The following is a 23,002-nucleotide window of genomic DNA, read 5'->3' on the forward strand; positions in this document are numbered from 1 at the left end:
CTGTCAGGACCCCGATTCTAAGTCACACCGATCTAGCCTATAACACCTCATATCACCTTGCGGCCTCACGCACGGTATTCCCACGGGTGTCGCCTTACCATGGCCCGGGACCGTTTGCGCCTTTCGGCTCATATATATGATAGTGTCGCTAGCATCCATATGACAGAGAACCCGGGACGACATGACTAGTCATGAACCCAAAGTGGCACTAACTTACGGGGACAGGCATACATGAATCAACATCGAGCATGCCGGTCAGCAGCGTGCGAATCCAGGCTGTAGCACTGGGCTAACAGAACTCCGGGAACCCGGGCTGTAGCAGGCTAGGCAGGACTCCGGATGTCACCGCGTGGCATTTCCCCGAAGGGACAGACACAGGAACAAAGTGAATCACATGCCGGCCAGTCAAGGGTTCCGGAGCAGTAGTGCTGGGCTAGCAGGACTCCGGTGAACTGGGTTGTAGCGGACTACTATGGCTCATGGAAGCACAAGACTACATTTCCCCATAAGAGAGGCTACCAAGGATAAAGAACTAGGTTGTCGGATCCCACACATACCAAGCATTTCAATCATACACACAATATGCTCGATATGTGTAAATACAACATGGCATCACAACATAACTCTACGACTCAAGTATTTATTCATTAGGCTCCGAGGAGCCAAGCATTACAAACATGGGTCTCATGACCCCAACATACAGAGCATACAAACAACAAGCACATGCGGAAGCTTAACTTGTCTGAGTACAAACAACTACAAATGAAGAAGGCTGAGAAGCCTGACTATCTACAAGACCCTGCCGAGGGCACAAGATCGTAGCAGAGGTAACAAGCTAAACGTCGAAGTCCACACAGAACTACTAGCGAGACTGACGTCTCTCTGCAAAAACATAAAATAGGAAAACGTGAGTACAAATGTATCCAGCAAGACTTACATCAGAACTAACTACATATGCATCGATATCAACAAAGGGGGTAGTGGAGTTTAACTGCAGCAAGCCAGCTTTGACTCAGTGGCAAAGTTGAACTACGACTACAAGCAACTCTTTTGAGATGGCGCACACGAGTCCAGATATTCAACAATCAATACACCACTATGAATCTGCTTCCGTCTCCCTATGAGAAGGCCATCCATAGCACTCATGCTTATCTTGCAAGTTTTAGAGTATCCACTTTCACTTGTCTATGAACTGTTATAGGCAACCCATAAGTCCTTTACCGCGGACACGGCTATTCGAATAGATCATTTATAACCCTGCAGGGGTGTACTTCTTCACACATGTTTCCACCACTTAGCGTCTGCACACGACATGTGCTCGGCAAACTTCATGCGAAATCCGACGTGGGTGTAGACCACGACCTACCTAAACACTCAAGTCTCTAGTATAGGTTTATCGCCTATCCAGGTTCCATCCGCAGGGAGTCTGGCCGAGGTTTCCACATACGGCCCCGAACGTTGTGTACAGGGTTCCGCGACACCAAACGGGCGCCCGGCATACCCGGCCACGTGCCTACCGCATCACAGCCCACCCCTCGGGTCAGCGCAGCACACGGCCTCCAGCATACTACAAACACCAGAAACTACTTGCAACTCCTGGACAGAGGACAAGGGTGGTTAAGAAGTCGAGCGGGGTCATATTTCAGGGCCCAACATGTGGTAGTAGCTGTTCATGGATCACAAACATAGAACTCAGTTCCTAAGGACGGCTTCAATGAGACAACCCACCATGTACTCCTACATGGCCTCTCACCGCTACCTTTACCAAATCGTGTTGACACACTTAGCTCACACACAGTAGGACATGTTCATCACCATTCCAATTCATCCCCGATGAATCAGACCTGACTCAACTCTAAGCAGTAGCAGGCATGACAAACAAGCATGAATGAGTAGGCACATCAAGGCTCAAACAACTCCTACTCATGCTAGTGGGTTTCATCTATTTACTGTGGCAATGACAGGTCATGCAGAGGAAAGGGGTTCAACTACCGCAGCATGTAACAGTTGAATCATTGTTGTCCTAATGTAGTAAAAGAGAGCAGGAGCGAGCGAGTGGGATTGTATCGAAATGAACAAGGGGGTTTTGCTTGCCTGATGGAGTGGTAGTAGGATACTTCCCTTCAGTCGGATAATCGAGGGTATCCTCGGAGGCACAACCTACCACGAAAGATACATCAAACACAATCAACACATGATGATATGCAACAATATGATGCATGCTATGACATGGCAATATGAATGTGTTTTGGGCTAATGCAAGCTAGAACAGATTGAAATGAGTCCATTTGAACCAAAGATTCAAATGCAAACCCATTTTATGAAGTCATATTAGTGCATTAACTTGATTCACCTAAACAGCAAGGTTAAAGTGTTCGAACATGCATGAAACTAGTACAGATGGAAAGATTGGATTTTTCTGATCATTTTTCGTAAATAAATTATTTGATTTGGAGCTATGGTTGAATTACTATGATTTTTAGAAGTTTATGCAATTTTTTGGATTTCCTAATTATTTAGAAATAAACTAATTCCAGAAAATGCATTATTGCGTCAGCACTACATCAGCATGACGTAAGCGAGTCAACGGGGCAGCCCAGGTCAAACTGACCAGTGGGGCCTGCGTGTCAGTCTAAACTAACCTAGTTTAATTAGCACTAACCTAGGTTAAACTAATTAGGTTTAAACATAAACTAGATTAATTAGCCGGGCAGGGCCCGCATGTCATAGACCCAGGGGAGGCCAAATCCCCTGGTCAACCAGGGCTAAACCACCGGCGGTCAAAGCGGTCAACCCGTCGGCGTTTAGCCGCCGGCGAGGCCGAACGCGGCGGAGGCATCGGGAATCTCCCACAGGCGACCATTTGCGCGGCGGAGAGGATCTACGCAACGAGGAGACTCGTCCGCGTCCAGTGGTGCTCACGGTAGCAGCTCTGGTTGCCTAAAACGCCGCCGCCGACGACTTGCGCAGCGGCCGGAGTTCGGGCGTCGAGCGAATCAGCGTTGCAGGGAACGGCAGGAGCCGCGGGTGGTCGCGGTCGACTCCTGGGAACGTGCAGAGCATGGTGGCGCTCTCGGTTATGGCTCTAGGTGACGGTGGCCATGGCGGCGACATGGACGGTGGCTGGAAGCTCACGGCTCCGACGATTGGCGTGGCTAGGGCGAGCAAAAACATGCGGGGAGAGAGGGGAAACAAACAGGAGTTCACGACGGAGTCGACGGTGGTCTTGGCGAGCTTGGGGAGGGGCGGACGACGACGGGAGGTCGTTGGCGATCTCAGGGCAGAGGCGGAGCAGATGGCGGTGCAGAGGGTGATGCAGAGGGTTCGGCGTCGCACGAGTTGACGCAGAGGCGCGGGGAATGGAGGAGGAGCTCCTGGGCATGTCCAGCGGCGAGGGGGAGGCAGTGGCCGCGGTGGTGCTTGTCGGCGGCGACGGTGGTGCTCGGACCGTGCGAGAGAGAGGGAGAGCAGAGGAGGGGAGAAGCACGTGAGAGAGTGAGAGAGCGGTCGGGGCTGTGTGGCCTCGCGAGGGAGGCCCAGGGCGACGAGGGGGAAGCGGCAGGAAGCAGGAGGTGGCCGCGGCGCATGGGCGCGCACGGCGGCCACACGCCTCTCTTCCTACTGGCGAGAGGTGGAAGATGACTGGCAGCGGCGCTGGGCTGGCGAGGTAGGCTGCGCCAGGTAGGTGGCCAGGTGAGTCTCTGCTCTTTCCTTTTTCTTTCTCTTTTCTAATTCTGACATTTGTTTTTGGACTTAGTAAAAATGGCTAAGAACTTTCAAAAATCATCAAACTACTCATGCCCACTGTATAGAATATATCCAACAGGAAACATTTTGGTTTAAGATTATTTGGACATTTAAAATATTTTATAACATTTAAATGCCCAAATGCAAATAGAGTATGATTTAATTCAGAGCCCAAATATGTCATGTAAAAATGTGCATCACCTCTGGTTACTGTTTCCAGCATTTTCCAAAAATGATGAATATTTTTGAAAGCCTTTTGGATTTACTGAAAATATTTTAGTTGAACCTAGTGAATTCCTTTGATGCTAGGGTTTAGGCAATCCCCATTTCAAGTTTCTTTCAAACTTAAACATGATGCACACAAGAAGGGCTAGCCTAGTGCATACTAGAACTAGGGATGTGACAACTAAAAATGTTCATCATTTTTGGAAAATGCTGGAAACAGTAACCGGAGGTGATGCACATTTTTCCATGACATATCTGGGCTCTGAATTAAATCATATTATATTTGCATTTGGGCATTTAAATGTTATGAAATATTTTAGTTGAACCTAGTGAATTCCTTTGATGCTAGGGTTTAGGCAATCCCCATTTCTAGTTTCTTTCAAACTTAAACATGATGCACACAAGAAGGGCTAGCCTAGTGCATACTAGAACTAGGGGATGTGACAGCTGAGCCCAGCGGCGGAGGCGAAACAACGAGGTCGTAGAGTCCGCGTCGATCCCCGTGTCTCCGTGCTCATCCAGGTTCTTGTCAGTTTGCCATCCCTGATCTGTGTCCTCCAGGTCGTGGGCTCGTGCCTCTTTTTTTATAACAGATCGGATTAAACAATTTTGCAACCGGCCGCCGGCTTCCGTCCATAGATATGATAAAGAATCAGAACTGTACTAGGATTAGTACTAGTCAGATTTGAGATTTTATCACGTGGACTACTACTCGAAGTAATATTTTTCCTTCGATCTTCACTCCATGTTTGTAATAGTAGCAGCAACAACATACACTGATATGATTTGGGTCTTGATGCACGTGTATAGGGCCACATGTACAAGCGTCCGGATGATTACGCATGCGCGTTTGTGCTATTGGTGACCCGACGATTTGATGCATTGGCGCAGCAACGAAGATCGATTTTATCTTGGTCTCAAACTTGTATACACCGGCTCCAAAGTTAATCATGTTCCCGATCACAAAACAACAAATTTGCCGGCTCTTCTTCATCTAACGAATTGCAAGCTTCTCGATCCCTAGAAGAGATCCCTTCAAGAACTCAACACCACCGTATGCTAGCCCCACGATGGGCGCCAACTATCGTGGAATCGTCATGGCAGATGTCCTAGTGTGAGGACTTAGTCGTGAGGCCGACGCATCTATGTGGTAGCTTGAGAGGGGTTGATCGGAATCGAGAGACGCAACGCAAGACAAGGATTTAGACAGCTTCGGGCCCCGGGAAACATCATCTGGAATAGCCCTACATGTTGTTTGTGTCTAGGTCTCATTATCATTACAAGGGATTCGCCATAAACCAGCTCTCCTAGTTATGTCTATGTAACACCCATGATGCGGCTATATCTCCCACGTGTCGGAGCACGACTTAGAGGCATAACTGCATTGTAGGCATGTCGCAAGAGGGGTAATCTTTACACATCCCATGTACTCAATAAGAAAGAGGTACAGAGTTGGCTTACAATCGCCACTTCACACAATACATAAGTATAGCATTACATCATCCAGATACAATCAAGGTCCGACTACAGAACCAAAATAAAGACAACCCCAAATGCATAAGATCCCCGATTGCCCCAACTGGGCTCCACTACTGATCGTCTGGAAAGGAAACGTAGTAACGTCCTGAGTCCTCGTCTAACTCCCACTTGAGTTCAGTCGCATCCCCAGGAATGGCATCATCGACACCTGCATCTGGTTTTGGAAGTAATCTGTGAGTCACGGGGACTCAACAATCTCACACCCTCGCGATCAAGACTATTTAAGCTTATGGGTAGGCAAAGGTAGTGAGGTGGAGCTGTAGCAAGCACTAACATATATGGTGGCTAACTTACGCAAATGAGAGCGAGAAGAGAAGGCAAAGCACGTTCAAGAATCTATGATCAAGAAGTTATCCTAGAACTACTTACGTTCAAGCATAACACGAGACCGTGTTCTCTTCTCGGACTCCACCGAAAAGAGACCATCACGGCTACACACGCTGTTGATTCATTTTAATTAAGTTGAGTTTCAGGTTTTCTACAACCTGATATTAACAAATTCCCATCTGCCCATAACCATGGGCACGGCTTTCGAAAGTTCAAAACCCTGCAGGGGTGTCCCAACTTAGCCCATCACAAGCTCTCACGGTCAACGAAGGATATTCCTTCTCCCAGGATGATCCGATCAGACTCAGAATCCCGGTTACAAGACATTTCGACAATGGTAAAACAAGACCAGCAAAGCCATCCGAATGTGCCGACAAATCCCGATAGGAGCTGCACATATCTCGTTCTCAGGGCACACCGGATGGGCAAGACGTCGGGTTGGCATAGACCCTGGTTGCCCAGGGGGCGCCGGACATCGCCCAGTTTGGACCAACACTTAGAGAAGCACTAGCCCGGGGGGGTTTAAATAAAGATGACCCTTGAGTCCGCGAAACCCAAGGGAAAAAGGCTAGGTGACAAATGGTAAAACCAAGGTTGGGCCTTGCTGGAGGAGTTTTATTCAAGGAGAACTGTCAAGGGGTTCCTATTATAACCCAACCGCGTAAGGAACGCAAAATTAAGGAACATAACACCAGTATGACGGAAACTAGGGCGGCAAGGGTGGAACAAAACACCAGGCATAAGGTCGAGCCTTCCACCCTTTACCAAGTATATAGGTGCATTAAAGTAAACAAGATATAATAATGATATCCCAACAATAATCATGTTCCAACAAGGAACAAACTTCAATCTTCACCTGCAACTAGCAACGCTATAAGAGGGGCTGAGCAAAGCGGTAACATAGCCAAACAACGGTTTGCTAGGACAAGATGGGTTAGAGGTTTGACATGGCAATATGGGAGGCATGATATAGCAAGTGGTAGGTATCGCGGCATAGGCATAGCAATAGAGCGAGCAACTAGCAAGCAAAGATAGAAGTGATTTCGAGGGTATGGTCATCTTGCCTGCAAAGTTCTCCGAGTTGACGTAAGCTTGATCCTCGTAACCATACTCAACGGGTTCCTCGATCATGTACTCGTCTCCCGGCTCTACCCAAAGCAAGAACACAAGCAAAGGGAACCACAATCAACCACGATGCAATGCGCAAGCAACATGATGCAAAATATGTCATGATATGCGGGATGTAAAATGCAATGCATATGCGTGCTCCTGAAGGAAAAGATTGAACCAGGCCTCAACTTGGCAAACCAAGAGCGCCGCTGGAAAGATGAGTTTATTTCGGTCAAAATCGATATAAAGATCACCGGAATCGGATGCACGGTTTGCAAATGGCAAGCAAAACAATAAGGGCACAATTCTGCGATTAACAGCACGATGCCATCTAGAATGCAACAAGAAATTAAGCTACTGCACTCTAACATAGCAACAAAGCACATGGCAGTGATCCACTCAAGATGCTTGACAAAAGATGAACACTAAGCTATGGCTAAATCACACAATAGCAGGTTCAAAGAAGCATGGCAAAAGTGCAAAAGATAACAACATCACAGACTTAGTGGAAATAACAACATGACAGGATTTAACATCAGGAAGCAATGTTTAGAGAAAGATAATGACATGCTACAGAAACATATCATGGCAAAGCAAGGCCTGGAATGAAACTACTCAAAGCATATAAGAAAAGTCCCTTACTGACCATAAGCCAAAAAGGATCAGAAAATATGATGGTACCCATGTAAACATAGCAAGTTTCGTTAACAGATTCAGACTTAGCAGAAAACTGGACATGGCAAAAACAGAGTTACGTAGGCATGTTTGCGAGCTCGATGCACTCACCACAAGGCATTGCATGACAAACTAAGCATACACCCAGCATGAAGACATGATCAAGAAGCTAAACATGGCAAGAACAACCTAATAGCATGCATGGATCAACTACAGCAACCTTGGCAAAATTGAATAATATGTAAACAATCTGCCAGGAACATTTTATAGCAAAAGTAGAGCAAGATTGAGTTATGCTAGGGTACTCCATAATTGCAAACAAAGACATGGATGGATAGAACATAACAATACCTCAAAATCATCCTTACTGAACATGCTCAAAAGAGGCATGGATCACTCTGTAGCACCATGAATACGTGCCATAAAAATAACATCAGGGAAATGACTTAGAAGAATTCTAAGTCCCTGAAATCAGCAACATCACGAGAGCTACTTTGCATGCTTGTGCTAGTCACCACATTGATCACAAAAATACATGGCATACACCCATGTAAAGATGGCATGGCATAGCCCAAAACACATGTAGGGCTCAACTTCATAGGAGGCACACAATAATCATGGCAAAAATGACAAATGTCCATAATCTGTGAAGAAATAGAAACTAACATTATATAGCACTCTTGCAACAGCATTTTAGGCATCAAAATGGACTCAAACTAGCATGGTGCAATGGAACAATATGGAGAGCACATCCAGACGAACAATTTGATATATGGCACGCCCAAAATGGAGCTACAGATGCAGAGATATGGCATGATGAATGAAGCATAAAAATAACCAGAAAAGGGAACTTAGGAAACTTCATCTCGCGGAAAAACGGGACGGAGAGAAGCGGGATGAGGTGTAACACCCCGGATGTAATTTACCTCATATCTATCCCAACTCTTGCCGTTTCCGGCACTAAGTTATTCTATTTCCTCGTTGTCGGGTTTTTGTCTCCGTGTGTTGTTGTCTTTGTCATGCATCTCATATCATGTCATCATGTGCATTGCATTTGCATACGTGTTCGTCTCATGCATCCAAGTATTTTCCCCGTTGTCCGTTTTGCATTCCGGCGCTCCTATGTCCTCCGGTGGTCCTTTCTACCTCTTTTTGTGTGCGGGCGTTAAACGTTTTCGGATTGGACCGAGACTTGTCATGCGGCCTTGGTTTACTACCGGTAGACCGCCTGTCAAGTTTCGTACCATTTGGACTTCGTTTGATACTCCAACGGTTAACCAAGGGACCGAAAGGCCTCGTGTGTGTTGCAGCCCAACACCCTTACAAACTGGCCCAAAACCCACCTAAACCTGTTCAATCATCTAGAGCGTTCGATCACGATCGTGTGGCCACAAACCGCACCTCATTTGGAGCTTCCTAGCCTCCTCTACCTCTATATAAAGGGCACCCCCTAAAAATTCACGGTTCATTCTCCCCCTAACCCTAGTCCATCAGCACCTCCGCCGCCGGACAATGTCCGCCGCCTAGCGAACATCATCGCCGCTACCAACCGCGACCAGCCACCTGTCGCCCGCCTCCTCTCACTCCGCTGCGGCCCGCAAGGCCCGCCGCGGGCCCTCCCCGGCCCAAGGCGCGCGCCGCCGCCTCCTCTCGCCGAGCCGCCCCACTCCTCCACCGGGCGCTGCCGCGCCGCCGCAGTTTTCCCGCGCCGGCCACCGCCCGCCGGTGCCGCCAACCTCGTAGGCGCCCCACCGTCTGCCGCCTCCGTCGCGCCGGGTCTCCACCTCGCCGCCCGGAGCTCCTCCACGACGCCCCGGCGAGCTCCACCACCGGATCCGGCCGCCTCCTCCTCCACTCGGCAAGTCCGGCGACCCTCCGGCGAGTTCTTCGATTGTGGCGACGAACCTCGGGATCCGCGCCCGCCAGATCTCAGATCTGGAAATATCTTCTCGGTTGACTTTTTCCCTCAGCAACCCTACATTTTTGCATTTTTCCACATGCCATAACTTTGCATCCTTAGCTCCGATTCATGCGTGTAGCATATCAAAATGTTCGTCTCGACGAGTACATCATTTCATCTCCGTGCATCATTTTCATTTGAGCTCATCTTGATGCCCGAAATGCTGTTGGAAGAGGGCTATATGATGAATTTGTTAGATCTCTTTCGGCAAATAGCCTTTTGTCATTTTTGTCATGATTAATGTGTGCATGCTATGATCCTGAGCTCTACATGTGTTTTGTAGAATGCCATGCCATCTTTACAGGGGTGTATGCCATGTATTTTTATGATCTATGTGGTGACTAGCACAAGCATGCAATGTAGCGTAATCGTTGATGCTGATTTCAGGGACTTAGAATTTCACTAAGTCCTTGTCCTGTTTTTGTTTTTATGCCATATGTTCATGTTGTTTCCTAGTGATCGTGCCTCTTTTGAGGATGATCAGTAAGGATGTTTCGTTAATATTGTGGTGCTCTATCCATCCATGCATTTGTTTGCAATTATGGAGCACCCTAGCTTGAGTCAAACGAGCTCTACTTTTGCTAGAAAATGTTCCTGGCAGATTGTTGACATGTTTAGCAATTTTGCCGAGGATGTTGCTATTGATCCGTGCGTGCTATGTTGTTGTTCTTGCCATGACTAGCTTATATGCCATGTCTTCTTGATGGGTGTATGCTTAGTTTGTCATGCCATGCTCTGTAGTGGGTGCATCGAGCTCGTAAACATGCCTACTCGTTAACTGTTTTGCATGCTCCAGTTTTTCACTAAGTCTGAATCTATTTATGTTTTTGCTATGTTCACATGCTTACAAATGTATTTTCTAATCCCTTTTGGCTCAAGGTCACTAAGGGACTTTTGTTATATGCTTAGAGTAGATTCATGCCATGCCTTGCTTTGCCATGATATGTTCCTGTAGCATGTAGTTTTCATGCTCTAAAGATTGCTTCCTGCTGATAAATTCCAGACTTGTGTTAATTTCACTAAGTCTGAAACATGTTATTATTTGCACTTTTGCCATGCTTGTTTGAACCTGTTAATGGATGAATTAGCCATAGCTCAGTGTTCATCTTTTATCAAGCATCATGAGTGGATCCCTGCCATGTATTTTGTTGTCATGTTTGAGTGCTGTAGTATATTTATCTTGATGCATTTAGATGGCTACTTGATGTTTATCGCAGACCGGTGCCATATTTGTTTCGCTTGCCATTTCCAAACCGTGCATCCGATTCCGGTGATCTTTATATCGATTTCAACCGAAATCACCTCACCTTTCCAGTGGCACTCTTGGATTTCCATGTTGAGGCCAGGTTCAATCATTCTTTCGCAAATCTTGCATATGCATCACATATCGCATCCCGCATAGCATACCATGTTTGCATCATGTTGCTTGAGCATTGCACGTGGTTGATTGTGATCCTTTTGCTTGTTGTTCTTGTTTGGGTAGAGCCGGGAGACGAGTTCGTGAACGAGGAGCCCGTTGAGTTCACTTACGAGGATCAAGGCAACTCTGAGTACTTTGCAGGCAAGATGACCATACCCTCGAAATCACTTCTATCTTTCCTTGCTAGATGCTCGCTCTTTTGCTATGCCTATGCTACGATACCTACTACTTGCTTATCATGCCTCCCAAATTGCCATGTCAAACCTCTAACCCACCATGTCCTAGCAAACCGTTGTTTGGCTATGTTACCGCTTTGCTCAGCCCCTCTTATAGCGTTGCTAGTTGCAGGTGAAGATTGGAGATCGTTCCTTTTTGGAACATGTTTATGGTTGGGATATCACCATATTATTTTGTTATCTTAATGCATCTATATACTTGGTAAAGGGTGGAAGGCTCGGCCTTATGCCTAGTGTTTTGTTCCACTCTTGCCGCCCTAGTTTCCGTCGTATCGGTGTTATGTTCCTGGATTTTGCGTTCCTTACGCGGTTGGGTAATACTGGGAACCCCTTGACAGTTCACCTTGAATAGAACTTCTCCAGCAATGCCCAACCTTGGTTTTACCATTTGCCACCTAGCCTCTTTTTCCCTTGGGTTTTCGGAGCCCAAGGGTCATCTTATTTAAACCCCTCCGGGCCAGTGCTCCTCTGAGTGTTGGTCCACCTCGTTAGCCGTCGGTGGCCACCAGGGGCAACTCTGGGCTGGCCTACCGGAAGTTTGGACAATCTGAGTGTGCCCTGAGAACGAGATATGTGCAGCTCCTATCTGGATTTGTCGGCACATTCGGGCGGTGTTGCTGGACTTGTTTTACCATTGTCGAGGATGTCTTGTAACCGGGATGCCGAGTCTGATCGGAATGTCTCGGGAGAAGGAATATCCTTCGTTGACCATGAGAGCTTGTGATGGGCTAAGTTGGGACTCCCCTACAGGGATTCGAACTTTCGAAAGCCGTTGCCGCGGTTATGGGCAGATGGGAATTTGTTAATGTCCGTTTGTAGATAACTTGAAACTTAACTTAATTAAAATACACCAACCGCGTGTGTTACCGTGATGGTCTTTTCTCGGCGGAGTCCGGGAAGTGAACACGGTGTTGGAGTAATGCTTGACGTAGGTTGTTCTAGGATCACTTCTTGATCATAGTTGTTCGACCGTGCTTTTGCCTTCTCTTCTCGCTCTCTTTTGCGCATATGTTAGCCACCATATATGCTAGTCACTTGCTGCAGCTCCACATCATACCTTGCCTTACCTATAAGCTTAAATAGTCTTGATCGCGAGGGTGTGAGATTGCTGAGTCCCCATGACTCACATATTCCTTCCTAAACCAGATGCAGGGACCGATGATACCGCTCCAGACGATGCGCTTGAGCTCAAGTGGGAGTTTGATGAAGACTCTCGTCGTTACTATGTGTCTTTCCCAGATGATCAGTAGTGGTGCCCAGTTGGGGCGATCGGGGACTTTGTCGCATTTGGGGGTTTATCTTTATTTTAGTACCGTAGTCGGACCATGAGTGTATTGGATGAATGTAATCTCATTCATGTATTTGTGTGACGTGGTGAGTGTAAGCCAACTATGTATCTTTTCCCCTTTAATTATTTACATGGGTTGTTGTGAAGATTACCTCACTTGCGACATTGCTTTCAATGCGGTTATGCCTCTAAGTCGTGCTTCGACACGTAGGAGATATAGACGCATCGAGGGCATTACATGAGGAGATATGGGATTGGGGCGGTGTGTTTGGATGGAGGGACCGGTGGATCTCGTCTTGATCAAACGGATCTCGCCGAAGACGACGAAGATGGCCGGAGCTCGAGACGGTGACGAGGAGGAGCGGCGGAGGCGGCATCCGGCGACACGGGGTGCGGCGCAGCCAGCGCGGGAGGCGGCGGCCAAGGCGGGCGGCGGCGCGGCGAGGCTGGGGGCGGCGAGCGACGCTGGCGAGCGTGGCAGCGGGGCGGTGCGGTCGGCGGCGGGCGCGGGGCGGCGGTGCACCACGGCAGAGGCGAGCGGGCGGCGGAGCGACACGCGGTGGCCAGGGCGGCGAACAACGGGGGGGGGGAGCTCGGGCCTGATCCGGCCCGGCGGGCCACGGCGGAGGGAGGCGGCTGCAGGACACATGGCGCGCCCTGATTGGTGCCGAGGTGGCGGCGGCGCGGTTTGTCCGGCGGGAACCGGACGTGTCCGGCGGCAGAGATGGGCGATTTGCTAGGGTTAGGGGTGGTTTTTTCCCGAAATTTCGGGGGAGAGGGGTTTTATATAGGTAGAGGGAGGTAGGGAGTCCAAACGAGGTGCGGTTTTCGGCCATGCGATCGTGATCAAACGACCGAGAGGATGGAGGGGGTTTATATGGATTTTGGGCCACTTTGGAGGGGTGTTGGGCTTTAACACACACGAGGCCTTTACGGTTCCTCGGTTATCCATTGGAGTATCAAACGAAGTCCAAATGGTACGAAACTTGACAGGCGGTCTACCATTGGTATATCAAGGCCGCTTGGCAAGTCTCGGTCCAATCCGAGAGCGTTGAACACTCACACACGAAAAGAGGCAAAAGGGGACGCCGGAGGACATAGGAGTGTCGGATCACAAAACGGACAACGGGGAAAAAGCTTGGATGCATGAGACAAACACATATGCAAATACGATGCACATGATGACATGATATGAGATGCATGACATGGACAAAAAGCAAAACGAAGACAAAACCCAACCACGAGGGAATATCATAACTTAGAGCCGAAAACGGAAAGAGTTGGAATACAAATATGGCAAGTTACATACGGGGCGTTACAGTCTAGCCCTAGAGATTGTTTCTTATTGCTTGTCCCTCTTGGGGAGCCTTGCCCCTCCTTATATAAGTTAGAGGGGCGGGTTACATGTAGAGTCCTATTAGGATTAGGACTAGTCTACCTTCTAATACTAACCGAATACAAGTCCGGGTCTTGACTCCGTGTAAGGAAAATATTCCTCACACCTTTCCTCTTAAACCGGCCCACCATTAACATAAACCGGCCTTCTGGGTCTTGGGCCTTGTCATCCGTCTGTCCCGCCCGTCGGGTTACTAGTGAGTCATAATGTTCAGGCGGGTTGCATGTAAACCGTCTGGTCAGGGCGGGTCACCAGTGAATCGCCAAGTGTCAATCGGGTTATATTTCCGGCTGGGTCATACCGCGGGGTATATCCCCGATAGTAACCCTACATCATATCACTCACTCGTCGTATAAAATCAGCAACATGAAATGTTGCAGCCACGAAGGGTCAATACTTTGAATGTATTGGCAAGTCACATAGGGAAATGATATAACAGACCAACTTATATATGCATGGTATATCAAGAGGATAATGTAGTGGTTGTTTTGCAGAAAGCTAGTTTTCCCTGATAACTACATAATATAATAGTCAAATTTTAATTATGTCTTGCTTTAGTTAAATACATATGGCTGAATTGGGAGCTCCAATTCCAGCCTATCCCAATTATTAAGTTTCCCACTTAATTTTTTTATTAAAGTTCATCTGTCAAGATCATCCAACAACTGTAATGGCATAGTCACTCAAATTTGTCCATAACCGGGGACATGGCTAATCATGATTAGTTTATACACTCTCTCCAGAGGTTTGTACACTTTACCCACTGGACTCAACCCAAAGATTGAGACACAGTCTTTCAGAAGCAGTCGCCTAGTCCCACAGGACGCCCATCCCAACTATCATAACTACATCTGCTGGCACATCTGGGTAAGGTCTCCACATCTAATCAACTAAGACAGAGCCCATATTAGCCAGTGGTTGTACATGGAAGCTACTAGTCACTAAGTCTGTCTAATATTTTTGAGCCTGGACGTCACCGACTTACATTCAGAGGGTATAAACCATGATGTTCTTGAAACCACCCAGCAATACCGTTCGGGCGCACTTAGCCATGGTCCATGCCCTTAGAAAGGGAACAAGAAACCATGATGCAACCCTGTCCGTCCAGAGGTGAATTATATATTATGTTTTTACTCAAGTTATATTATATGTAGTCCTCACATAATCTCGATGAATACACGAACCAATCCCCGTCTACATAGCATAGCAAGAATACACTACCACATTCTACAATAAGGCCATACTAAATGCATCTCAATAGAAATAACATGCTACCATAATTATCCTACAACAATGCATAGTATAGTAATTGGATATATATACATAACTACATGCATAGAAAAATAATAGGTTGAAGTATGATCAAGGTGTAACTTGCCTGTAAGTTTGATGAAGATTGTCGCACTCACAATCCTGATAATGCTACTCATCAAGCTTCGAGAAATCCATCGTAAATACAGAATCCAGATAAATAACCATTCCATATAGAAGAATCAAAAGAACAACAAAACAAATATGGCAAGGTTAAACAAAAATAATACATATAGGCTTAATATATAATATAGGTGTGCATGGTGCTATAAGGTGACATGGTGAAGGAAATGAACTCGAAAGAGTTAATAGATATGGAAGGATTTCTATATAGGATTATATTTGAGACAATATGGAATAGGCTCAAAATTATATGGAACAAACATGTTGTTGAGCAGAAAGCATATGATATATGTGTTCATTTGAGAAAAGAAAGAATTAAATAAGAGCACCACAATCCAAGTTATAGTGGAGCAAAGTTTGAATTAAATTTAATTCAAAATAGGTAAAAGAATATTCGAATATTGAGTGTATGGGATATGAGCAGCAAGTGTTTGGTACAAGTGTTCGTAGGCAAAAAGAATCGGTTGGAAAGGTGTCACGGTTCACCTGATATGATCAAATGAAGTTTTGAATTCAAATTTGAATTGCTCAAATTTGAAAAGTTTGAACAAACGAAATATTTACTCTACAGGATAGTAGAGGTCATTGTGATCATGTAGGAAAAAGAATCACTCGATTTGGATATACGGATCACTAGATATAGCTAAACGAAATTGGGTTGAAAATCTGTCAAAACAGAGTTTGAGCTGTTGCGGCTACTATAGATGTGGCCATTTGTCGCGCTAGGATTGGCAGAAGGGGGTTTGCGCGCGCGTGCTCACCGGAAGCAGGGGAAGAAGGCGGAGGGGTTCGAGTGTAGGCAGCGGGGCTTCTCCAGAGATGCAGAGATGACGTGCGGTGAGGCATGATATGGCAGTGCCTCTGGTGTAGACGGCAACGGCGATTTCTTCATCGGGCGGTGGTGGTGATGCGCACGAATTCGGGCGGGTTCTAGAGCTTTAGTTCTTGATGCGTGTTCTCGATCCGGTGCTCTGCTCAAGGGGAAAGTGGGTCAAGGCGACGCGGAGCAGAGGGAGGGAAGAGAAGGAGTAGTAGACGATCGTGGGGGACCTTTGGTGGCGGAGAGTTTCAAAGGCGGCGGGAGCTTTGGGCAGCGGAGATCGGAAATCGTCGGGAGCTCGATTTGGTGCGGTCCTGGGCAAAACCAAGGGGGGAGTGGTGCGTGAGTACATGGGAAGTCTCGGTGAGGATCGAGGCTTACTGGCAGCGGTGAAATTCTTCGTTGGAGGAGCTTCGGGCAGCGGAGATCCACCAAGTCGAGGATCTCGATTTGGAGCTCGGTTCCGCGAGGTGAGGATGGGAATCAATCGAGGGGAGCCAAGGGATTCGATCTGTTTCAACGGATTTTGTCGAGGGGGTTCGGGATTGCGCGGATCATGGATTTGTTTTGGTTGTTGAGGTGCTGTCGTGATGGGGAGGGAGGCCGAGCGGAGGTAGAAGATGAGTAGTGGGCCAGGTCCGTCAGTGACACAGAGGAAGGAGAAGGAAAGAAAAACAAAACTGGCGCGGGTTGGTTGCTGTGATGTTGGGCCTCGGTTGGCTTAGGCGCTGGGCCAAAACTGCTGCTGCTGCGTTGGAGACTGCTGCTGGGCTGTTGCCCGAGTAGGTTTAGATTTCTCTATTTACAAACTGACAGAAAACTGTTTTGGCTCCAAAGAAATGACCGAAAACATTTTCTAGGAATAACAGAACCCCCACGAAAATAAATATAGTTATATAGAGCATAGTGAACATTTTTACACTCCAAAATACATATATATAATACATATACTATTGTATAACTTTCTTTGGGATTTATAACTATTCCCTAAAATAAATGTAGGGCTTATAAATAACTCCCGAAATGTTTTTGAAGACACAAAAAAATACTCAAACAACATTTAAAAACATTTCCAACTATTTTTATATTGAAGGAGTCATATTTACCTTCTCTCTTATGATTTTTTTTGTTGGGAATTGTTTTAAATTCTAAAAAGTTCCAACATGAAGAATGTTTGATCATTTTCCAATTTAATTATGGAGGAAGTCATATCATCCTCTCTCGTATCCAAGTTGAAACACTTTTGAATATTCTCAAAGTTCAAAACAAGATCAAAAGGAATATTCGGGATGTCATATTATTCCCTCTCATTTGAATATTCAATAAACCCAAAATAAGCACCAAATGAATAATTGGGAAAGTCCTTTATTCCCTCTCATTTATTGTTCATTTAAACTCCAAAAGTTTCGAATCCTGGTCAAATTTAGCTAAGAACAAACAACAAAAGCAAGTTTTAATTAATCCTACTTAAATAATTAACATTCCAAAATATAGAATTTTGGGATGTTACAAATTTACCACCCGTAAAATGAATCTCGTCCTCGAGATTTGAAGAGGCTAGAAAGAAAAGGCTAGGGTCAGGGTATCCTTGAATATCCATTATTCATCCGAGAGTGTGGAGTACTACCACCCTTGGAATAAAAGTCATCGGTCATCAATAATCTTACTCCTTCGATGAAATCCTTCACACATATGTCTTGCAATCCCTTGAAATTCCGAATCCCTTATCAAAAGAGCGGTCTTCCATATACTGAAACTTCATGGCTCACAGGTCTTGTGCTAATACTAAACACATCGATTCTCTCATGGTGGTCATCAAGAATACTTCCTTCGGGGGTTCCTACAGAAAATGGTCTTGGTTCGTACTCACTATATAACCTACTATTGGCAATGGTTGCCTTATACAAGGGTCGAACGTGCTACCATTCTATGTTTTAGGCTTAACATCATCGTCTCTCAATTATAGGCACATCACTCTAGATTTACCATCCCACATAGCAAGAGCGAATAATAAGAGTAAGTCGGCATGGTGATCAATCCATTCCGCACCCAACTCATTACCTTGCACAAGGTTGGAAAAAGTGGTAGGCATAAGCGAGGCGGTTGGCCTTCGCCTAGTGCCTAGGCGATGCCTAAGCGCCCTAGGCGCCTAGGCGGTAATATAGTTTTTACTCATAGTGTATTTATGATTATTATATGGGTGTTGATATTAGTTTAGGGTATATAAATAAGTTAATTACCATCTACTTCCATTGGAATATAACTCGTTTGGCATATCAGTGCAGTATGTGGCATGATTTCGTGCTTGGGTAGGCAATTCCTTGATTGCCTTGCCTAGACCTTCATTTATGCCCTAGGTGAGACGTTTAGCCACTGCCTAGCGCCTAGGCATGCCTAAGCGCCGCCTAGGCACTGCCTTTTCCAACAGAGACCTTGCACATGGTTTAGTAAATCTCGCATTCTAACACTCGGTGTCGGTGCAACAGACCCTGGGTCCATTGCCCAGACTGTGCACAGGCTCTAGAACAGAATTTAAGCATGAGCCGGAGTCAGAGACTGAAGAACCAAGAGATTTGAAGAACCAACATGCATCTCAGAGGGATCAAGATCAAGCCAGAGGAGCAGTATATCGGCAAGAGAAGGGTCTCCCTTGTCGGGCAGGCGAGCCCGGCAAGGGGCAAGGCCACCGCCAGAAGCAAGCAACCAAGGCGCCCTAGCAGGGTCTGCGAGGGCTCGCGGAGGCAAAACCACCCCACCAACCACTCAAGCGCGACCCATGTCGTCAATCGGTGCAAGGTGATTAAGTGGGAACCATTCTCCACATGGCGGTCGTTTCCTTCAGAACGAACATATAGATGACACCCTCTCTACTACGTGTCAATAGAACAAGCGCGGAGCTGGCGAGATAGCCCAGCAAGCCTTGCCGAGCAACCAGTGATGTGACATTAAGCGGTGCATTTAATGCACCCTGTCAGTCCGCAGAGTTAGGTATGATAGCACTATTCGCTATCATATCAGTGGATAATGACCACTTTTCCATTGTGGTGACCCCTTAATTAATCTATAAAAGGAGGCCCACGGCACCCGTAGGAGGGGTTGGAAAGTTGAGGAAGTCGCACCCCATACGCGCGTAGTCGCTGCTACCATATGGCGACCCCTGCCGGGCAAGTGTACTGGTTTCATTATCCAGATTCCACCAAAGCAGGAGTAGGTCATGATGCCTCGTGGTGGCTCGAACCTGGGTAAATTGCTTTTGTGCTCTCTGCCGTGCTGCCGTGCGCTGGTCTACTCTTTGTGCAACTAACGTCCCCCTACCGAAACAGCAAGGGGCCTCCTGGTCCCATAGGTGGCCATGGATATCCCGCGACATCTTTGGCGCGCCAGGTAGGGGTCTCGCTTGCGCGGACCTGAAATTGTGCGCAGCGCGTCATCTTCATCACCATCTTCGTCTTCGACGGTGCCCTCGACCATGGCGCCTAAGAAGAAGAAGTCCAGCCCTTCGTCCCATCCATCCACCTCGAAGGCTCTGCCGCCGATAGCCTCGGGCGCTTCGGAGGATGCAGAGGCGAGCAAAGATGTGAACGCTGCTGGGGGCATGGTTGGAGCAGCTGGCACCATCGCCACTCCCCCTGCGGCCAACACGGGGGCTGGAGATGTCGGAGGAGAACAACATCAACAACGCCCCGGCGGTCGCGCTCTGCAAGGTGTGGGCGAGGGGGTCGCTCTGTCCGCGCCCTCTCCGCTGACGGGCACAGCCGCAGCAACAACGCTCGGTCCGGGGTGAGCCATCGCCCTCCAGCCGCCCCCGCCGCGGGAGCGACCGCGGCCCATGTGTCTCCTCCTGGACGAGTTGACCAAACTTCTGCACATGGCGGAGCTGCTGACCCTCGAGCACCACCCGCCGCATGACCCCGCTGCCCAGACGGTCGCCCCACAACTACGTGGACACAGCACCACCACCATCGCCATCAGGATCCAGGCAATGGTGCGGCCGACGTCATCGACATCCATGCTAAGCACCGCCACGAAGGCTATGGCGCAAGCTGTAACGCCCTCAATGCGGCTATATCTCCTACGTGTCGAAGCACGACTTAGAGGCATAACCGCATTGAAAGCAATGTCGCAAGTAAGGTAATCTTCACAACAACCCATGTAAATAGATAAAAGGGGAAAGGATACATAGTTGGCTTACACTCCCCACGTCACACAAATACATGAATAACATTACAATCATCCAATACACTCATGGTCCGACTACAGTACCAAAATAAAGATCAATCCCCACATGCGACACGGTCCCCGATCGCCGCAACTGGGCACCACTACTGATCATCTGGGAAAGAAACATAGTAACGGCGAGAGTCTTCATCGAACTCCCACTTGAGCTCAAGCGCATCGTCTGGAACGGTATCTTCGGTCCCTGCATCTGGTTTGGAAGTAATCTGTGAGTCACGGGGACTCAGCAATCTCGCACCCTCGCGATCAAGACTATTTAAGCTTATAGGTAAGACAAGGTATGACGTGGAGCTGCAGCAAGCGTCTAGCATATATGGTGGCTAACCTATTCGCAAAAGAGAGCGAGGAGAGAAGGCAAAAGCACGGTCGAACAACTATGATCAAGAAGTGATCCTAGAATAACCTACGTCAAGCATTACTCCAACACCGTGTTCACTTCCCGGACTCCGCCGAGAAGAGACCATCACGGTTACACATGCGGTTGGTGCATTTTAAATTAAGTTAAGTTTCAAGTTATCTACAACCGGACATTAACAAATTCCCATCTGCCCATAACCGCGCTCCTTCAACTCTTCAGGTCCAAGCTTGTAAGGACGTTTGCAAACAGGTTCCGTGCCAGGCTCAAGATCGATGACAAATTCAACTGGCCGGTGCGGAGGCATTCCTGGAAGCTCTTCTGGAAAGACGTCCTGATATTCGCAAACGACTGGAATTTGAGAGATGGCATCCAGTTCACCCTTCTCATTCAGGGAAAACAGACGAATGGTATCATCCCTTGCGGCAAAGACAATTACATCCTCAGACGAATGAGTCAATTGAATCTGCCTGGCAGCACAATCAAGCTGAGCCTTGTGCTTAGAAAGCCAATCCATTCCAAGAATAAGATCAATATCCGAGTTACCAAGGACCATTGGAGAAGAAAGAAACTTGTAATCGCCCAACGTGATAGTAACATCTGGAACCCCCAAACTTGCACTCAAGCGTTTGCCAGGAGAAACGATATCCATTTGTTTGCCCAAATGAGAACAAACGAATTCATTCTTGGAAAAAAATGGCTTTGACATGAAACAATGCGATGCACCAGTATCAAAAAAGACTTTTGCAGGAACATCGTTAATAGGAAGGTTACCCATGATGACATCTGACGAGTCCTCTGCCTGAGCTGCATTCATCAAGTTGACCTTGGCGTGTTTGGGGTTATGCTTGACCACAGTTGTACTTGCCGATCTCACAGGAGGAGGAGGAGGAAGGCGCCTCTGATTGAAGCATTTGTTGGCATAGTGACCCTTCTGTTGGCACTTGTTGCACGTGACCTCCGAAAGGGGACGGTGGTACGGAGCACTTGATCTTGGAGCTTGAGACGAATTCTTGTTCTGAAAGCCAGGGTTGGGTGGGTGGGAAGATCCACTGCCATCTTTGCTCTTCTGCTGATAAGGCTGACGGAACAAAGGAGGAGGAAGCCAATACTTTTGCTGCTTAGCCACTTGAGTTGAGGAAGAAGGAGTAGCATCTCTGACTCGCTTCTTGGAAGCATCGCACTTCAGTTGAGCAGTCTCTTGCTTCATTGCCATGTTGTAAAACTCATCGTACTTCTTGGGCTCAAAGAGGACGAGAGCTAGCTGGAGTTCTTCTCTGAGACCACCCCTGAACTGGGATATCATGCTCTTCTCGTTAGGGACGTCTTGCTTAGCAAAACGGGCGAGCTTCTAAAACATGATGTTGTACTGGTAAATAGACATAGTGCCTTGCTTCAGGTTGCGGAATTCCTCACGCTTGCTTTCAACCACACTCTGAGGAATATGATGAGCTTTGAAGTCTTGACGGAATTCATCCCAGGTAATCACACGGCCTCCTCTAGAATCTTTGTACTACTGAAACCATTCTGTGGCTTGGTCTTTGAGTTGGAAGGAGGCGAACTTGACAAAGTCCTCAGGCCTGATGTTACTACACTCGAAATGCTTGCATATGTCCACGAGCCAATCATCAGCGTCTGTTGCCTCAACACAATTGCTGAAGGTCTTTGGCTGGTTAGCAAGGAACTGGTTGAGTGTAGCAAACTGATTCTGATTGTTGCCATGGCCCTGGTTCCCTTGGTTGCGCTCTTGAAGAAGTTGCATGATCAGCTGCGTGTTTGCATTGGTAGCGGCCATCACAGCTTGCCATGCCTCCGGAGGTGGTGGTGGCGGATCAAGATTCGGAGTCGTGCGCGTTGGAGGAGCCATCCTGAATAGGGTGACATCCGTTAGCATCTTGACAGACAAATATTGAAGCTGAAGCAAACAGGTTGAAATTGCAACATAAAGTCTTCACATCTGAACCAAATGAACGAATGCATTCCAATTGAAATGGTCACATTTCCATAAGTTGAGAAGCCACTTAGTATTGAGGTAGAAGAATAAAACCAACAAGGTACGGACAAGAATGAATACTTGGTGAGGATTACCCAATCCCAAACCAAATATCCGCGGAAGAAGAACTAGAGCTACAAGAATTCCCGCCTATGAAACTCCCGAACCTTTCCGGTTATGCAATCAGGTGTTGGAGATATAGGGGAAGCATAATATCTCACCCAAATCTAGCAAATCCTAC

General features: G+C 47.3%; 1 long non-coding RNA gene across 1 annotated transcript; it reads right to left on the reverse strand.

Moving 5' to 3' along the window:
* Positions 1 to 5,399: 5,399 nt before the first annotated feature.
* On the reverse strand, positions 5,400 to 6,988 carry LOC147984887 (uncharacterized). Its single transcript, XR_015615079.1, has 2 exons — positions 6,903 to 6,988; positions 5,400 to 5,665 (listed from the first exon to the last, which is right to left on the reverse strand). It is a non-coding gene; the product is annotated as an uncharacterized LOC147984887 (long non-coding RNA).
* Between the last annotated feature and the right edge of the window lie 16,014 nt (positions 6,989 to 23,002).

This window comes from Triticum urartu, chromosome 2A (assembly GCF_056163025.1).
Source record: "Triticum urartu cultivar PI428250 chromosome 2A, HENAU_Tu73, whole genome shotgun sequence".
NCBI classification, from domain to species: Eukaryota; Viridiplantae; Streptophyta; class Magnoliopsida; order Poales; family Poaceae; genus Triticum; species Triticum urartu.